We start from the raw sequence: 6,303 nt of genomic DNA on the forward strand, positions 1-6,303 counted from the left end.
GTCTGTCTGTCTGTCTGTCTCTTTCTTTCTTTCTTTTTTGAACTTCGTCTTGAAATGACATGCAACTTCGAAGTTATATATTTACAATTAAATATCCAATTAATAGTATTTTCGTAAGTTATAATTCATTTTTATGGTCACGCGAACACGTCATTGTTAGTTTTCATATTCATTTCTCTACTTATTCTTCTTCTTCTCGTTCTGTCTTCTTCTTTTATTCTTCTTTTAATTTTTTTTTTTTTTTTTTTTTTTTTTCAGTAAAACTAATTAAGCCTAACGTAATTATTCATATAATTAATACTGCTCTGATATTTATATTATATTCGATCATATTAGATCAGATCGGATAAAATTATACTAAACTATAATAATAATAATAATAATAATAATAATATGATTATATCATATATACACTATATACTGATATACTATAGTAATTTTTAAGTTTACTTACTTTAGTATAATTTGTTTATTGTATTAATATATTTATCATTCGTACTAATTAATATAATTATCTCTCGTACTAATTAATATTGCCGGATTATCTCGCAAACGATACGTAGTAGCAATTTTTTTTATTAGACACGATTTTGATTGCAAATTATCACTGGCGTGTAAATATGCAAAAAGGAAAAAGAAACGAAAAAGAATTTGTACGTTTACTTTTTAACCGAATCAGAATCGTGCAATTTTTTCTTATTAAACTTTCTTAAAATTCCAAATGTCGAGATATTTGCTCGAACATTTAAAACGGACACCTTGTACATATATACGTACATACATACATACATACATACATACATACATATATATATATATATATAATTATATATAATTATATGGTACTCATTATTAGACTTGCACTATTATTATTCATTTTGTTATGTTGACGAAAAAAAAAAAAAGGAAAAAAGAAAATAGAAGAAATTGTAAATCGTGAAAATTACATTATTAAAATTACTAACACAAACGTTACTTATACTCTCTACTTATAATTATACCGTAGCAATACTATAGAACTTTCACGTTGTTAAAATATTTTTTTTCTTTCTTTCTTTTTTTTTTCCTTTATCTCTCTCTGCTAGAAATTACTTTATAAACAGGTATTTCTAATGTCAGAACTCGAAAAGAAAAGAAAAACGGAGTAGAAAAGAAAAAGTAAAGAAAATAAGAACGAAATATTTGTTAATTAGTTTATTCAACAAATTATCTTGAAATTTTATGATCAGTTACGTACTTACGAACTTTAACTTATGAAAATCAAAAATGAAATATTTCCAATGCACATGTTTCTGTTTCATAAATATATATGTATATATATGTGTATATTATCTATATATATATATACATACATATATATGTAGTATCGCACGCTCGAACGAGAATTTTTGATCTTAATCGCGTGCAAATGCCAATTATACGAATCTCTTACGTCGACATATAAGAGTATCGATATGACTACATACATACATACGTATATATATATGCATATATATATATATATATATATATATATATATATATTCGCGTGAGAGAAAAATCATAATTTAACGAAGCAGGAAATAATTAAGCCTGACTATAAAACATGCGTAGAGTCAATTTTCAATTAGATTTTCTTAGAAGTTAACGTAATTTATCGACATCGTACGAGCTATCGTTTCTAAATTCTTTTTACTCTCAAAAATCGATTTTAACGTTTTAATGTGTCGATATCGATTGCCAATCGAGTAATCGTGCGATTAACATAAGAAGAGAGAAAAGGTTATCGAGGTGGAACGATCTTGGATCAAACGTCCCCTTCTCTCTAAACTCTATCTCTATCTCTATCTCTATCTCTATCTCTATCTTTATGTATAGATTATATTCTATCAAATAGAATGAAGTTACAAGCAAAAACTTTACGACGCGTGCATATGTGCATACACGCATACACACAAGCACACACAACAAAACAAACACATATACACGTACACATATACGCGTAGAAATACAAAACAAACACAAATGTAAATCGTGGACACATAAATAGGGATAAGATCAGCAGGAAGTAGAGTGGGGAGAACTAAAAAACTCTATCTCTTTTTCTGTCTCTGTCTATCCGTCTATCTATATATCTATCTATCTATCTATCTATCTATCTATTCATCTATCTATTCTTTTCTTTCTTATTGTGGTTTGCGATGGTTTAGATAGTGCATTAAATGCAAATGAGAGCAAACTAAAAAGAGAGAAGGAGTTAGAAAGTGAGAGGGATGTAATAGATGAACGAGTGAGCGAGTGAGCAAGGGAGCGAATAAATGAGAGAAAGAAAAAGAAAGAAAGAGAGAGAGAGAGAGAGAGAGAGAGAGAGAGAGAGAGAGAGAAGAAACGAGTGTAATACCCTTACTCGAATCGTCGTTAACGCGATATAATGCAAGTAGAGGCAAATGCAGTAGAGCATCGGTCGGTTTCGTGTCTTTCTCCTCTTCTATCTCTTTCTATTTTATCGTATGTATATGCAGACACGACGAAAAGAGAGAGAGAGCGGCAGCGAGAGAGCAAGAGAGCAAGAGAGCAAAAGAGAAAGAAAGAGGGTGAACGTTGTGCGGAGGTGCTCGGCAAATGACAGCGGAAGGGTGGAAAAAAAGGGGTAGGCCGACAGAGGGAGAGAGAGAGAGAGAGAGAGAGAGAGAGAGAGAGAGAGAGAGAGAGAGAGAGAGAGAGAGAGAGAGAGAGAGAGAATGTAAGAAGGTGGAGGAAAAAAGAGATAGATAGAAAAAGAGAGAAAGAGCATGGGTGGAGAAAAAAAGAAGAGGAGGAGGAGACGGAAAAGGTGAAATAGAAAGAGAGAGAGAGAGAGAGAGAGAGAGAGAGAGAGAAGGCGAGAGAAATCGCGTTGGAGGGTGAGAAAGAGGAATATAGAGAACAGAGAGAAAGAGAGAGAGAGAGAAGGTAGGGTGAATCATAGCAGTGGTGGGGCACTCGAAAGGGTGGAGAATATGAATGTGTGTATGTGCACGTATAAGAGAGAAAGAGAGAGAGAGAGAAAGTGTATGGACGAGAACAGGGTGTCTCTTTTGAGCCGCTGAACTTTGCCAAGTTCGAAACCGTCCGAGGCCGTGGCGACTCTCTCTCTCTCTCTCTCTCTCTCTCTCTCTCTGTCTCCTATTTCTATCTCTGTTACTCTTTCGGTCGCACTCACGACGTTGCATTTCCCTCTACATTTTCCTTCTCTCTCGCTCACTCTTTCTCGCGACAGCCAACGAACACCCTCTCTCTCTCTCTCTCTCTCTCTCTCTCTCTCTCTCTCTCTCTCTCTCTCTCTCTCTCGTTTTCTCTCTTTCCACCAACGTATCCTCGGCCGTCGTCGGTATTATGGAAATTTTGAACCAATTCGAAAATCAATAGCTCCGCTACCCGCCAAGTCTCGAGGCCGCCTACCCCTGCAACGATGCTCCTCCCTGATATTTATTGAGAATCCGCCGGCGACGATTCCGTAGGAGGAGTTTTCCCTCCTCTCCCTCACCCTCTCTCTTTCTCCCTATTTTTTTCTCTCTCTCTCTCTCTCTCTCTCTCTCTCTCTCTTCATGTTTTTTTTTCTTTCCTTTTATATCCTCTCTCTGCTCTTCCTCTTTTTCTTTTTCTTTTTTTTTCTTCTCTCTCTTCTTCTTTTTCTTTTTCTTCGGCTTCTTCGTCTGCTTCATCTTCTTCATCTTCTTTCTCCTCTTCTTCTTCCTCTTCTTCTTTTTTTCAATTTTTTTTTTTTTCTTTCAATTTTACTTAATTTTATCTCGTATTTATTTCTCTTTTTGTTAATTTTTTGTTTATTTTATTTATTTATTTATTTATTTTCTTTTTTCTTTCGAAGAGCCATCTTGTCCCCTATTCCAATCCCTGGTTAGATGAGAACCACCATCATCAACATCGCTGTCACCAACAACAACGTTACTACTATCCTCATCATCATTATCATCATCATCATCATCGTCGTCGTCGTCATCATCATCATCATCATCGTCGTCGTCATCGTCATCGTCATTGTCACTACCATCCCTCAATACGGTAATATTTCGAAATAGAACCATCCGATCGGATGGATACTTTGCTCTTGCAATTATCGTGAATTACGCGAAGAAATGATAGAGATAGAAAGAGAGAGAGAGAGAGAGAGAGAGAGAGAGAGAGAGAGAGAGTGTGTATGTTAACGAGAGAAAGAAGAAGTAAACTTATATTGGTTTTTCATGTAAACGTTTAGCGATAGTAATCGAATGATACTTCGACATCATATATACACAATTTTAGTGTATCGTTTTTGCAATAATTTTTGCATAAGATTTTTTCTTGTATATATGTATAGGGTCTCTCATTACGTTGTAGATACGTCATATCCATTCTTTTTTTTAATTTAAAAAAAAATGTTTTTTTTTCTGATTATACAATTCTCATTTGAGTGACTCAAAAGTTTTCAGATTACTTATTTATATTTTAATGAATTATAAAAGCAGATAACTATTTTATCTTTCGATATTAAATTTTACTCGTTAGAGATTTGCTTCGGTATTATTGATGGTGGTTATATCAAGGTATTAAAGTATAGTACTTTAATCTGGGTTATTAAAAATTAATTAAATAAATTGCACGATAATAGTGATATCAATTTTTGGACCAGTTAGAATTCTGATAGGTTTAATTAAATATTTCTTATTAATTAAGAAATAATATCTTTTATTATGAAAATCGATCAATGCAAATAGTATGACGAAGGTTAATTTTTGAACAACTCGCGATAGATCTATTCTAACGCATTATTAAAAATTAATTAATTACAGACGTAAAGTCATCGTCTTAAAAGATAAAAACTTTTCGCGATATTAAATTTCTGATAAATTTACTTTATTATACCGCGACAAACAGGGGATATATCGTTTAAAAAAATCGATAGACTGAATTATGAGATAATAGTAAAATAATCGACGATAACCGTTATCATCGATATTCGCTTATAACGGATTTCTTCTATTATTATTTCTAATAGCCGAATATGACATTACAGAAAATTACCAAAAACTAAACAATGAAATTAATTCGAGCAAATTTTACGTAAATAAAAAAATCAATCGATCGTCATCGTCGTTACCTTCAAACTATAAATTAATAATGAATGACAATTATCAATAATTATTTCATACAATCTTTACCCTATATCGATCATTTTCTTTTACTCTATATCCCTGACGAACAACTAAATTCACGATTAATCTCGCATTAAAAATAATACCTGAACAAGATTTACTTTATCTTCGTCCATACTTGAAATACTTGAAAATCAAATGTCTGATATATCCAAAAAAAAAAAAAAAAAAAAAGGAAAAAAAAATAACAACAACAACAACAACAACAAAAGGAAAACAAATCAACTGAACAAAAAAAAAAAAAACGAAGAAAGATACCAATAAAATACCAACTCTCGTCGTATCGCTTCGACCTTTAAATTTCTACGAATACATACGTACCTACACACACACATACACACACACACCTACACACCTATACACACAGACACACGAAACATTGATATGTGCGATAAAGAGGGTCAGAAAGTAAAAGAGAAGGGCTTGAAAATGTCGGATATTCGTTTGAAAATCTTCAACAACGAGTTTTGCTATACCCTACGACGACGAAGAAGAGAGGAAGAAGGAGTATAGGAGGGAGGAAACGGGGAGGATGAGGATGAGGATGAGGATGAGGTTGAGGAGGGAGGGAGGGAGGATGAGGTGGAAGGAGGGAGAGAGATCGCCGAGGGAGGTGGGAGGAGGGTGAAGGGGTGAAGGGGGGAGAGTAGGCTTTTTCGCTCGAGGGGCCTTGGATTCCGAGACGCTTGGAATCGCTTCGGTTCCCATGATTCTCTGCGGCACTACGAGTTAGAGAGGTGGAATGAGAGAAAGAGAGAGAGAAGGAGAGAGAGAGAGAGAGAGAGAGAGAGGATAGGGCCTTCTCTATCTATCTCTTTCTCTTTCATTCTCTTTTTCTCTTTTTCTCTTTTTATCTCTGTCTTTCTTTAAACTATCTCGTATAGGTACGTTCGTATATATGTGTGTGTGTGTGTGTATATATATATATATGTATATATGTGTATATATATATGTATATAAAGTTCTGTTGTTGGTAGGGAGAGCTTTTTTCGTTTTACAAACTGGTTCAATTTTTTCTCAAAAAGCGGGTGAACACCGTGGAAACCGGTTGTGTCTACTATGTTGGGGCTTGGGACGCGACCAACCAAGAGATAGAGAGAGAGAAAGAGAGAGAGAGAGAGAGAGGAGGGGG

At 34.1% G+C, this 6,303-nt stretch overlaps 1 long non-coding RNA gene across 34 annotated transcripts in view; it reads left to right on the forward strand.

Annotated features, from left to right (window-relative positions):
• LOC122637175 overlaps positions 1 to 6,303 on the forward strand; it is an 82,751-nt gene that overhangs the window by 54,060 nt on the left and 22,388 nt on the right. For 3 of the 34 annotated variants that reach the window (XR_006329164.1, XR_006329167.1, XR_006329138.1), the window contains one exon: positions 3,848 to 4,041. The exons of the other annotated variants lie outside the window; for them this stretch is intronic. This is a non-coding gene — a long non-coding RNA (uncharacterized LOC122637175). The remainder of the gene's footprint in view (positions 1 to 3,847; positions 4,042 to 6,303) is intronic. 34 annotated transcript variants of the gene reach the window in all.

This window comes from Vespula pensylvanica, chromosome 24, assembly GCF_014466175.1.
Source record: "Vespula pensylvanica isolate Volc-1 chromosome 24, ASM1446617v1, whole genome shotgun sequence".
Taxonomy (NCBI): domain Eukaryota; kingdom Metazoa; phylum Arthropoda; class Insecta; order Hymenoptera; family Vespidae; genus Vespula; species Vespula pensylvanica.